The following is a 14208-nucleotide window of genomic DNA, read 5'->3' on the forward strand; positions in this document are numbered from 1 at the left end:
AGGGGATATTCAGGTTGGACATCAGGAAGAATTTCTTCACTGAAAAGGTTATGAAGCATTCAAACAGCTGCCCAGGGAGGTGGTGGAGTCATCATCCCTGGAAGTGTTCTAGAAATGACTGGACATGGCACTTAGGGCTCTGGTTTAGTTGGCATGGTGGTGTTCAAAGGCTGGACTCAAGGATCTTGGAGGTCTTTTGCAAACATAATAATTCTATGATTCTGTGATTAAAACCTTAGGATAAAAGTTATGTGCTGTGATTTGTGCCTCCCTTGCCAAGGATTGGAGCTTTGCTTTTTGCCACAAAATGTGGAAAATTACAGAACAGGTATTTCATCACACTCGTGCTTCTTTTCTGCCTTTATTATCTGATCTTATCCTTCATTTTTCACAAACAGGAAAGACGAATTAGCTGCAAAGCACTTGTAGAGTGCCCCAAGAGAAATGTCTCCAAATAAATTATTGCTTCAGAAACGACAGGAAAAGCACTTCTTTCCAGTCACTGATGTGTATCTGTAAATATGGAATGTTGTTTTGGCTTATCTAGTGACTCTACATATTTATAAGATCTCTGTGACAACTTCCATCTAAATTTCAACAATCTCTTAAGTGTTTTAAGTGTTACCTGCAGACATTTTAACAAATCCTTCAATAATTGCTCAAACCAGTGACTATATCATGTACACACATTCCTGTGTTTAACTCCATGTTTACTCTAAGCAAAGAATCATCAAAACAGTTCTTGAAACTCTCTAATATCAGCTCATTGAGAACACAGGTAAGAGGAACAGCTTCAGTTCTTCATCTGGCATCCCTAATCTATGCTTAAGAAAAGGATTATAATACATTTCTCATATTTTTAATAATTTCTGTCTAACAATTCAATTTTGCAAATAATTATTTTGACCATCAGTTTCACAAAAACCTGGGGAAAAGCAGAATTTTTTTTTATTCTGGATTTGGATCACTCGTGAAAATAGACCTTGAGCACAAAAGTTTCAAACCCTAATAAATATGAAATTAATAAAGCATTATTAACCCAACCACCTTACTGTAAATAAAAGTGTTCAGAATTTTTAGTTCCCAATCAAAATAAATGTTACCTCTAATCTGAGATTTGTGACTATAAATGATATTGTGAAGAACATATCTTAAGCTTCGTAAACTGAGCTGATAACCTTCATTTTCAGAAAACAAGGCAAAAAAAGAAATGTTTTCCTTTTCTCAAAATTTATCCTCCCAAATCTGTATGCTGCAATTCATGTTGGGCTTATCTTCATACCCATTCAGAGTAAGACCTGGGAAAGACTTTAAATACCATGAAAGACATTTATGTGCAGCAGATGAATTTCCTCTCATATCTTTGTTCCACTGATCAGAGAAACCAATTTAAAAGGGCAAGAGGAGGCAGATACATAACATATGTGGTTTGTGTCAACATAAAATATTCAACAAGGACAGATAGGTCTGAGCTCAAATGTTCAAGTGTGACTCCAGAATGGCTGCATGGTTTGGAGAGTGTTCAGATCCCACAGAGTCTTTCCTGTAAGGAAATGGAAATTTCATGCGAGCTTAATATTTTCATGACTGCATTTTCTCTCTGTTTGAATGAAAGTCCATGGCTTCTACCTAACAGGGTAGTTGAAAGAGATCTCAGATATGTCATGGATTGAAGAGATCGCAGTAAACTGACCTTGGGTGAGTACAGGGGTTTTCTCAAATGCTTTCCTGACTTCAACGCAGTTTTGGGGGAAAGCTGAGATTATGTCCTGGGGCAATAACAGACATGTTTGCTGCTTTGGCTTGCCAGCTGGTTAAGATGAGACCTGCCTTTCCATATTGAATGTTACGCATTTGTTGGGTTTACTGACAAGTAAAGAGAGCATTGTGCAAGTTCAGCTGTCTCAGCACGTTTGGAAAGGTTTTTACAGATACTCTTAGCTGTTCAATACCAATACTTGTGAAAATAAGCAAGACTTAACATGTTCTGCTATATTATTATGTCAATTGCCTACATTCTGTGGAAAGCAGCTACCTTCTCTGCAATTCTCAAAACCATGCTGGTTTTAAGGCACCTGTTTTTGTTTTTTGTGTTAATATGGCTCAAAAATAAGACTTTACTGCTTCTATGACTGAGGACCCAGGAGAGGACAAAACACTGAACTGATACACTGAAAGAAGAGTAAAAAGTTTTATGTCTAATGTAGTTCACTAACTGACCCTGTGGAAAAAAGGATTGAAGAGTGGGAGGGATGACCAAAGCTGAAAAAACTGGAGCAGAGAAGTTGCATCTTGCTTGAAAAAGAAAATATGTAGTGGTGACTATAATCGGAGTGCTCAAAACCTTCACCAAAGAGTGAAAATGGTTTCCCTGAACTGCAGGACAGATCTCACAGTGCAGGTAGGTGAAGGCACTTCTTTTCTGAGTGCTCTCAAAGATGGGGATATCTTCGGCCTTGTAAAGTCTCCATAAGTTACAACTACAACTAGAAGGAGCAATAGCCAGTGCCTACAGAGCAGCTTACTAGTGCTTAGAAATAGGCAGTGTCCATTTCCTCAAGTCCAGCACCAATTTTGGACAAATTAATGCAGAAGGTTTACTGTTAATCATGAAATTAAGACTTACCTTTACTTTGGTCCTGCTTCAAAATCCAGCTCCAAGCCTTTTTGTGGCTTTATCTGTGGCACAATGCAAACTGTAATGCACAAACACCTGAGCTCAAGTTGAACTGCCTCGGCTATGCCTGCTAGAGGAAATTGTAGTCTTAAGCAGTTAAAGCTAACCAAGGTTTTAATACTTGTATTTGGTATCTCTGAAGGTCCCCTGCATGGCACTTTCTCCACACACCATGTTTGGATTGCCAAGTTTTCCTTTTCAGTGACCTGAGGAGTTCTCCACTGCTTCCAGTTTGTCATCTCCATCATCTCCACTTCTTTACAGTGATTTTCCAAGATCTCCTTGGCACCTAAAACAGGTAAGAATAAATCCTAGTGGCTAAGGGGAATGAAAACACACTTTAATTACTCCAAACTATGGAGTTATAATGGGCAACATGGAAGGAGGATGGAAAAGGTCAACTGAGAGACATTGTCTATAGCAAGAAATTATTATCTAGTTATTTTAAGGTGATGGACAGAGTCTACATTATATTAAATCAGATAAATATCACTTCCATCTGGTCTGACAAAATATGTCATTTTCTTTCCCCATGGCATCAGCCACAGGTTGCAACACCATTACTTGGAAACTGAAATATCATAGATATAAAAGGAAAAGTTTCTCTCCAAAGATTTTCAGGGTGTGACCCCTAGAATGCATGGGCAGTCCTCTCTGTGGATCACTGTTTCTGTAAACCCCAAATCAGTGGGTTTTCTACTTATGCAGGAAACTGATGAGGGTTTACACCGTGGTATAAAATTGAAACAAAATTTGAATTTTAACAGACAAGTGCAACAGAAGCAGAACAACACAAAAGATTTCCATTCTGAAAACTCTTACCAGGTGAGACACTTCCTTTGCAAAAATATCTTCACACTCTCTAGCCAGGTAGACCTCACAGATCAATTAAAAATGAAAAAAATCACTTCATATAATTGTTCTGCTGTGGTGCAGTTTATTGCCTTTTTGAGGGCAGGGACAAGGGGAACTCCCTTGACTCTTTTTCTCTGACCATAAAATCAGATATTAGCCAGCACAGACTATAAGTGTGTTTCTGTTTTCACACCACAAATATTTGAGAGTGATTCATAGTTAATATTAGATAACTTTTTTTCCAGTTGGTAAATTGACAGTAATCAGGCTAACTGTGAGTCTGTTAAAGTGGCTGTTACTATGGCTGTGGCAGGAAGGTTTTTATTAAAGGATTTCTAAAACTTATACTAATTTTGCAAAGTACTATAGAAGAGAGACTGAAAACCAATAATTTCCTTGGCTTTTCATTGAAATCATCATTAAAATGCAGAGGATGAATAACCCCCTGCCTTCAGGCTAAAGAGTCTGGATTTTTGTCTGCCTGCATTTTCTTTAAATCTGAAAGTAATTAATCTTCTTGAATTTCTACTTGATTTGATTAGTTACAGGGTTGAGGGTTCTGGTTTTTTGGTGTGTTTTTTGGTTGTTGTTCTTGATTCTGTTTTAGTAAACTGCTTTGCAATTTCTGTATGTGTGCTTGAGAGAGTCTTGGGACCAAATTCAGACTCTGTGTAAGTGAACACTTTGCTCTGGGTCTGACCCTTGACTGGGCAGCAGCACCACAAATCTCTGTCAGGCACTGAAATATGTTCATGTTGTACATAACTATTTGGAGATGTTTCTTCTCAAACTGTCTAGAGCACTCAAATGCAGAGACCAATGTCCCCAGTGCATTGGCATAATTGACTAGAACTTCAATTTAGATATTAAATATTTTCTATTTATCATTCTTAATTAGGATGTCAGTAATTGCTGTAGTATTTAAATTCTTAATAATATTATATTTTTAATATTTAGGATCTCAGAATTTTTTGTAAGTGTCCTCCTGACTGGAGAGAGAAGAAGCCATTCTGGAGGCAGAAGGGTCTGTGTTGGTGAAGGTTGTTTTTAACAGCACTTCCTGAGAACATGAATGGTTCCTACTCATCTTGTTCAGGCATGAGCTTCTTAAGGTATAAGTGCTGATAGAAATCTTACTTGTTTTGGCTGGAAATACCATCATCTGGGATCATAAAAGTAATGAGTAATTTTATAATTTGAAAATATCATGTTGAATCAGTAACTTCTTGTAACAGAGAGTTAAGAGATGTTAATACAGCATAGTTTAGACTTACCTCACAAAGATAATTCCTACGGTAAGGGTCAAGAATTAAAATATATGTATTATGCTGTTATTGTTCCTGGTGCAAGTCACATACACTATGTTCTTGGAAATATTCAGGTGATTGCCCTACAATTATATACATTTAAAAAGGGGGTATCAGCTTGATGACACTTTCAGAAAACAGCTGTTTGTTCTGTGGTTTGCCACACAGGGAATGAAGATTTCCTTTTTCCACCTCTCTGGGTGCAAAACTACTTTAGGAGGTGCTCACATTCCTTTGTGGTAGAAACTGTGGGATTACAAAAATTGTAATTTCAGAAAACATCCTGGTTTATCAATTGCATACATGCACAGATTCACCCAGATAGATTATTTTGGCTTCTGATGTGCCTGCAAACACTTTCATGGTAAATCCTGAATCTCTTTTGCCACTCTGTCTTAAATTATGGAAAAAAAATTAAATATAAATAGTTTCTTAATAGTTTATGCTACTCATTTCATTTTACATTCTGCTTAAAAGAATCCAGAGAAAATAGTTGGTCAAACATCAATGACAAAACCTACTCTACCAGGAGGACTTTACAGACTCTGCAATATCTCTGTCATTCTATGGATAATATAACATGATCAGGCATTGGAATAGGTTGTCCAGGGAGGTGGTTGAGGGACCATCCCTGGAGGTGTTTAAAAGGTGCCTGGATCTGGTGCTGGGTGATGGTTTAGTGGTTTAGGGGTTACAGTGGTAGTGCTGGGTGAATGGTTGGACTGGATGGTCTTGTAGGTCTCTTCCAAATTTGATGAATCTATGATTCCATGATGATTAAATTATTTTTACAGGGCAACTGAACATGAATCTTAATTAATGTAAAAAGTTTTATCTGCAGCTTTCATTTTTTATTTCCTTAGGTTTTGCTTTTTTTTTCTTTTTCTTTTTTAACAGCGTAGTGTGGCCTACAAGGAAATTAAATGTCTATTTAAGGTGATCAAGAATTCAGATCCTAATCAGACAAAGATGAAAACCTGCTGTATTGAATGCAGAGCAAAAACCAGGCAAACATCCCATTTTAATGTCTTCCAAAGATTAATTTTAGTATAACAGGACTATGTAGAAATTGGTAAGAAGGATGAGATGCCTGGGGCTGGTGGTCTGGGTCCTGCCTCCTGCGTTCTGGTAAGGTCTGGTCTTCTGATACCCAGCAGAGAGGCAGCATTTTCCTATTTTGGCAGGAAACATATCTGCAGTGCTTGGATTATTAACATGTGTTATAATCACAGAAATTTTAAATCAGCTTGAAACAGAGACAAGCCAGACATTGACACTGCCAGAAACTGACTCTGTGTTGAAGAGCTTTTATTTCTTCAGTAACCTTACAGTTTATCCACATCAGCTCCTGGATTCCCATGAACAACACCCTCAGCATCTTTCTATGGGGCATTCCCATTAACAGAACTCAGAGTGTAGTTTGAAAAATACAGAGAGTACTAATGAAGTTATTTGATCTTGTTTGACCAGTAAATACTATTATTTGATAGTCAAATGATACTGTCCAACTACTATGAAAAAATACAGCTGATCTTTTTTACAAGGTTATAATTTTGGATTACCCTAGAAATTGTTCACAGCTCAAAATTTGTTGCAAATTTATTGTTTACTCATTATTTCTTCTTAATATATGGGAAATAAATATTTTACCAAAAAAGTTAAGCTATGAAATAGAAAATGGCTTTACTTCTTGATATATTTTCCTAATTTACCTTAGATAAAATCTTTTTATTCTGATTTAGAAAATATATCGTATTGAATATGGCCATTGTTTAATCTAAATCAAAATCCTGTGACACTTACCAAGTAATCAGTAGTGGTAATTGTAAATAAAGAAACATTTTCTTGTGGTAAAGCTTCTCTTCAGCCCAGCAATAATTTAGTTTGGGGAGAAAAGTCTTTGCCTGGCTTGGAGCTTAAACACCTTCATCTGAAGCTACTGGAAATATTTTCTATGAATTAAGAGATGGTTTTACTGAGCCACTTAATTTAAGCCCTAAAGCAGAATGTTTGTTAAGCCTGTAATGATTATTATGGTTATCAAAACTGCAGGTATTGGTCCCAATAAACAAATGCTTTATCTTTGCCTGGATCTCAACAAATAATCTCTCACACAAAAAGCGTGTCAGAACATTTGTAGATTTTCATTTGCCTGGGGGAAAAAAAAGTAACCTTCTCGAGGAAGTTCACGTAGATATTCTCTTGGTTCTTCTAAAGCAAGTATAAAACCTTAACAAATGAACTAATGCTTAGTACTTGCCATGCTCCCAGGGCTTATACATGTAACCCAATTATTTTCTGAAAAGGGCTATCTAAAATAATGAAACTCATCTAGGAGGACCCTTATGATACTCACAAGTGACTGGGTAAAGAGAACCACTTTTTAAATATTAACTGTTACATTACAGCCCAGCCACTCCAGTTGGTAATTTGCTTACTTTTTTAATGCATATGCAACACTGAATCCTCCTCTGAATCTGTGATAACAGAAATTGTGTCAGCATTCTCTGATAACAGGCTGTGCGTGGAAACTCCATTTGGAAAGGGGAAATTGCACAACATGACTCTTTAGTCAATGCTAGTAAATGTGTCCAAGAGTAATTCAATTCCTAATGAAAATCTTTTTAGGTACAAAGGCCTGGCTTGGCTGCAGCTCCCAGTGCATAGAGGTGTCTCCAATTCAGTTGCTGACACAGGACTTACTAAAAAAAAGGTTGGGAGACTTTTGTGTTTGGAAGATGAATAGTATCTCAAAAGCTTCACTGGCGAGCACCAGGACTTTACAGACAGCGCTTTTAATGAACACACTTGTAATGGATTTGAAGTGCTTTGCCTGGTCAGTGCACTACACTGCAGATAAGAATATTCCCACTTTTCCTGGCCAAATGCAGAGGACTGTCTTGATTTCAGAAACGCATACTCACTGCTTTTTCTGCCTCGCTGCAGTCTTCTCCTGGAGAGGGACTAAAGCTGTATGATGGGTGGTTTGGAGGAACCTGATTTTTAGATGCTTTTCCCTCTGTCTCCCCAAGCCTGGGGGCAGCTTGCAGAGACATCTTGGGGAATTATGTGGTGCAGAGCAGCACAGACCTGATGCTCTCAGGTCAGCCAAAGGCAGTAGCTAACACAGCACCAACTGAAAAGGCAATTTCTAAAGTTTGGCTTTTTGCACCTAAAATCTACCTGGCTTCTGCTTTAGACACCCAAGTCTCACTTAGGACCTTCTCCTAAATTTCTTTTATGTTTAGAAGCAAAATGAAAGAGCTAAGTAAAGCCCATGTTGTTGGCTCAGGTATCAGTTTCTTTAAACATTTGGTTACATCGTGTCTGCCTCTAAAGAAATCTGATTTGTACTCTGGTATTTTTCAGTCTGCCATAGGCATTGGAAGTAAAAGGCAGCCTAAACCTCAGAATGTAACCTGGAACCTTTTAGAAAAGGAAATTTGGATTTAGTCCACTGGAATTAGGACAGAACCAGATATTGAGATCAGTTGGACTGCAAAATCAGCCAAAGTTAGGGTGTGTTGAAAACAGTAGTTTGGGTTCAGACAAGTTCCTTACCATGAATAATTCATGGCACTGGACTATTTAAGAAGATTCTGATTGTTTTCTGTAAGACACGTAACTTTAGGGATGAAGTTACAGAAACCTTCAGTGCTTACAAGTTCTCTCTATCCCTCAGAGAAGTTTTTTCCTTTTCTCTTAAAGCTTAAGTTCATTAAGTTTCTTGAGAATCTGGTGGCTTTTAATGCTATATAAATGGAAGCTGATGCATTTGTTAATGGTCTTTTACAGCAAGATAAGATACATGGGACATGAAACAAAAAATGGATAAGTTCTGATTTTTAACTATATCCTAAAAATGTATGAACTCTCTGGGCTGGGCTAAAATCAAACTAGAAGCCCAGGGTGGAATCTGGCCTTAATATATATGATTTTAGGCACCAAAGTTTGGCATGTGTCCTTGTCTGGAGACTGGCAGGCCATTCCTCCTCTGCTGGCTATAAAGGGCACACAGGCACTAACTTCAGACCTAATTTTCAGATATCTGAGAGAAGCAGATTTCTGGTAAATTTACAGCAAAAGACCTTGAAACCTTTCAGGCAGTGTCTTTATGACTTCCCAATTATATCTTTTTCCACAAACAAAGCAAAGTATATAGAAGTATGCATGGAAGAAAACATGTTCTGTCTAAAGGCATGTTTCCTGTAACAAGCAAAGCAAACTTTTCAAAAGAGCATTTGCAGATTAATGTATCAATGGTAAAAACCTTAACTGGGGATTTGTATTCCTGGCCTCAAAGGTAGGAAGCCGCATGTGACTGGTGACCAGGCAGTGGAAACTTCATTCTGAAGGAGGGGAAGAAGAACAAAATTGTGGTTTTGTTTTTGTTTAGGTTTTTGTTTGGCTGTTTGAGTGATTGATTTTTACTGGGTTAAAAAAAAAATAAAAAGAAGAAGTGAACATGAATAAAAGACTTCTGTAATGTCTTACATTGACTCTGAGTGCTTACAAAATTTTGTCCTATATTTGAGAGAGACCTGTGCTGAAGGTGGTGCCTGATCCTCATGCATATAAACTCCATTTCCAGTCTCTTTTTAAGTGAATAGCCTGCTTTGTGAAAAGCGGTTCATCAGTGGTTAACTTTCTTATTTTCTTTGAAAAAGAGCAGATCTGCCAAATTAAACTGAGACCTGCTGAGATAGTCATGTTGAACTGGAAAGAAACTGTACCCTTAAAACCCCTCCTGGAGCTAAAGGAACAGCTCTTGAGTGAAGTGGTAGCTGGCAACCAAAGTGAGGGAGCCCTTAGGAGACCAGGAGGGCCATTAACTGTAGAGCAATTGCATGATTTGATGGCCTGTAACTCACTCTGCAGCATGCAACACACGTGCACAATGTTCCCTCATAACCTGCTGTGCTGTGGGCTGCTCACACAAGCACAATATCACATCATACCGGGGCTATCTGCAATCAACAAGCAGATCCAATCACTAATTTGGAGACTGCTCATCCACCCTGTTTTATCATCAAGCATTGTTTCTGCATTGCCTTCTGGGGGGGGGGAGTTTTCACTTCTTTTTGTTTTAGACCTCCAGCTCTAGTACCTGCATTTAAGGATTATTTCATGCAGGAAGATGTATTAGGTTTCTGTGTAAGCTATTGGCTTTATTTGAAGCTGTGAGAGGAATATGGAAAGTATGGGTTGTGGACGCTGTCTGCAATGATTCCCTTGTGGTGTTGAAGGGGTGATAAGAACAGATAAAAGTGGTCCAGAAACAATGAGCAATGAACTGGGAGGTGCCTTCAGAACTAGAGAGTAAACAGCTGCTCATTTGATTCACTGCACTTGTATTTTTGTATCCTTTTCCTGTGCAGAAGAAAAACAAGTTAACAGTGTGAGTCTCCAGCAAACTGTCAAAATGATCTGGAGCCCTGGACCGCATGATCCAGGTGAATTACCTTCTGCAGGGAATGATGTGGGGATAAAATGGCCTCCTCTTCTCCTCCTACAGTTGTGAAGGGTCAAGGAACAACTGTCATAGCTGAAATACACTCCCTCAGCTGACAGAAATGGGGTGTGAGATGTGAAAAAAGGAGACTTCTAACCAAACTCAAAACTGACCAGAATGTGTGTGTATTTGTGTTCAGTTCTTCAGATGGTCATCTGGAAAAATCATGCAAGACTCTTGCAAAACCAACAGGATTGACAGTTTAAATCAATATTCTCTCCATTCCTGACATTGCATGAATGCCCAAGGGATGAGGCAAGCCCTGGCCACCTCTCTGGCACAGTCACGCACTGCCTGGCAGGAGCTCTCCATCGGTGAGGGCACTGAAGGACAGCCTGCACCGCCTCACCTCCTGAGGGCTTTTCGCCTGTGGTGCCCTCAGCGCATCCCCAGGGCAGCTGCAGCACAGAAGCCACCAGTGCACTCCATTTTAATCTCTACAATGGGCAAATTCTCTTGAAGGTTTGTGCTTGGCAGGATGTCACTCAGCACCACTGTTTCAGCACATGGTTCTGCTGCTGTTGCTTTACAGCACATGTGGAAACTGTCTGCATTTGGATCTTTGCTGTCTTTCTGTACCTTCCCATTTGATCATACTGATCATTATTATTTTGTACTTGTTGAGATTTTCAACTTTTGTCACTAACTGCAGTGGTATAATGATATTATTGTTTGCCAGATCTCTTTTGTTTCAGCTCTAATTTATATTCATTTAACCACAGCTTCTCTGTATTTCTTTTCAGCAAAATCCATTTGTTTAGACTTGGGCCCAAACTATTTTTTTCTGGAAAGCATTGAAAGAAATGGCCCTGACTGCCTCCTTTTGACAAAACATAATTGGAAAATATAAGATTTCTTACTTTACTGAAAGGTATTGAACTTTTTGCAAGTGTGAGAAATGAGGCAACTCTTAAAAAAAATTAATTTATTGAAAACAGAAAAATTTAAAAATTACAGAAATTAGAAAAATATAAAAATTTGGGATCCTATGGCTCGGTAGATGGTATGCCCCAGGAGCGCAGGGATTTGAGATCTTTTGGCTGAGACAGCACTAGACCTCAAGTAGAGAAAAAGAATTTGCAGTGCTGGGCTGACTTTTAGCTGGTCCAAAAGTAAAAAAATTACTAAAGGCTCCTTAAAAGGAGTAAGGCTTTGAATGCCCAGCACCGACATCTACCCCAGCTAGCCTGCAGAGAGAGAGAGAGGAAGAGAGCCCGCCTCGCTGTTTTATAGTGTCTTTGCTCCGCCCCAGTCCGCCCACAGTCCGCCCACAGCCCGCCCCTTCGGTTTAAAGTGATTGGTGCTTTCCCTTTGATAGATCATCTCCGTCCACCAATGGCTCATCGTTGTCAGAGAGGTGGTATTAGTTGAGCTAAGGGAGCTACAATGCCTTCATTAAAATTCAGGTTGCCATGGAGTTTGCCTACAGAGTAATGGCTGTGGGGCTAAAAATAGCTGCTGGCTGTTAGAACTGGGGTTTCTGGCCTTGGAACCAAAGTGCAAGTAAAAACACCTAAAAAAAGTATTAAAATACATCCAACACATCTTAAAACACTTGTAAAAGTATACAGTAAACGCAGGAAAGATAACTCTTATGGTGTACTGGTGGTTTGAAGTTTGAAAAGAGAGCATTAAGTTGGGGATTTTTAACTGGGGAATTTTTAACTGGGAAGGGTGCAACTCTCTTAATAAACTACTTTGAACAATTGAAAACACTGATAATGGAACTTGATTTTTGTACCTGGGCTGATGGGTTAATTTTAAGATTCAATTTAAAAATATTTAACTCGAAATTAATTAATTAAAGCACTTAATATGCAAAGACCAAGCACAAATAGGGATTTCATGTGACAGTAAGAACTCATTTTGATTTTGATGAACATTGAAGAGACAATTTTTATTCAACTTCATTCATGCCCAGTCATTGCTATTGTTTGTATGAGACACCCACTTGCTTGCAGAGCTCCAAAAGTGGTCATTGTGAGGAAAAGCATTTTTGAAATGTATATTAACTTAATTCTTTTAGTTACAAGAGAATCTTTAAAACATACTGGAGTTTTCAATTTTTGTTTTCATCCTTTTTTCTCTCCCAATTTTTCCTTTTTGGGAAAAATAAAGGTATTTTTAATTTTTCCAATTTTCTCAATTTTACTAGACTAGAAGAAAACTTAAGGAGGGTTAGGAATTTTTACTTCATACTGATGCCTTTTCTTGGTCTTAAAATCAAGAGTGAAACACAGTTAGAAGGGAAAAAGGGATTTTACCTTGGTATTTATTTTAAGGATCCTTAGGTGCACACGTCCAGGTCGAATGCACCGAAATGCACACTGCAATGCACACCCCACACAAGATCTGGTATAACATTATAGGTCTTACTAATTAGAGTATCTATCAAAAATTCCCCAATGAGGGGCTCTAATGAGCCCCCCTCCCCAAGGAATCTTCCCCTGGATGGTTCTGTCTTAGTTTACAGAATGTGTTCTGGAGAGGACCTTGGGGTCTGGGGCACACTGATCCCTACCTACAAAGCTTCTAAAATGTTTAGTCTCTTAGCTGAACAAACAAGTCCAAGAACATAGGCAAAAAGCACTAGGAATACAGAAGTTGTAAAAAGGTATAACAGGGGTATAAAAGAAACGGCAAAAAATCATCATGGCATCAATACAGAAAGATTTTTCTTTACAAATCAAATTCTAATTTGACTTCAGCACCTGTAGAAACGTTGACCAAATTCCTATATAAAGTGTTTGGATCAGATTTTAAGATTTCCCCCAAGAATATGTCTTCCATACATCAATACTCAGGTTTCAAGAAACAGAACATCACTTTGCCTACCTTACTTCGAACCAGAAAGTTGTGTGCAGACACATGGAAAATATTATTTCCAAAATGACCCAGAACTGGAAAAACTTATCATTCTGCACTTAGAGAACTTCTTTTTGTGTCTTTAGTGGACAACATCGTTTCCATTACCATTAATTTATATGTGTGTGAGGAAGAAACATAAATGTTCTAAAATAAACTAGCAGAATAAAAGGGGAGATTTGAACAATAGCTAAAAAGACATCTGAAACCATATAAAACAAAGCCATTTTTTATCTAGTGTAATGCTTCTCTATCATTCCTGCCATACACCACTGGCTATGATCATCCCTTACCACCCTGTGTCCTTTTTGGATTGTGAGGTATGTAGAACTGGAGCCTGTCTTTAAAATTTTGCAGGCTGACATGGATATCAGTAATTCTGTATAAATATGGCCAGATGATTGTGGCTGTCTACGTTCACAGTTGTTTTGGGTGGTAGTCTCTGGCTTCTCTTCCTACCATGCAACTTTAGAAACAGCATCCAACAAATACCAACAGCTGAGGAAAACATTTCTCATTCACCTGTCAGGACTGACCTTGCCAGCTGAACAAATCCAGTTCCACCCAGCAGAGTCACTTGTACACCCAGAGCAGTTATACAATAAGAAAGTATCCTTATAAATGGTAATCTGTATGTATGTATAGTAGCAATTCCTTCAAGTGAAAATGCAAAATGGGCAATTTCAGGTCATGAAGGAGAAAGTCAGTAGTGCTAAATACATGAAACTGAACTACGAGTCCGGGGAATGTGACCTAATAAACGAATAATAAACCAGACAGATAAGGAGGGCTTTTTTCTCAGAGCCCTGCAACTCACACAATTTAAACTTTGTAAGGAAGGGAAGTGTTGCAAATGCTGCCTAATATTTTTCTGAAGCTCATGTCCTCTGCAAAAAACCCTAGTAACCATGCTGAAATGATTAGAGTGATTGTACCATGAAATGGCTTGGATTTGCTCATCTGGCTTCAAGTTCAGAGGAATGACCAACAAG

This window comes from Coloeus monedula (genome assembly GCF_965178545.1).
Source record: "Coloeus monedula genome assembly, chromosome: 1".
NCBI lineage: Eukaryota > Metazoa > Chordata > Aves > Passeriformes > Corvidae > Coloeus > Coloeus monedula.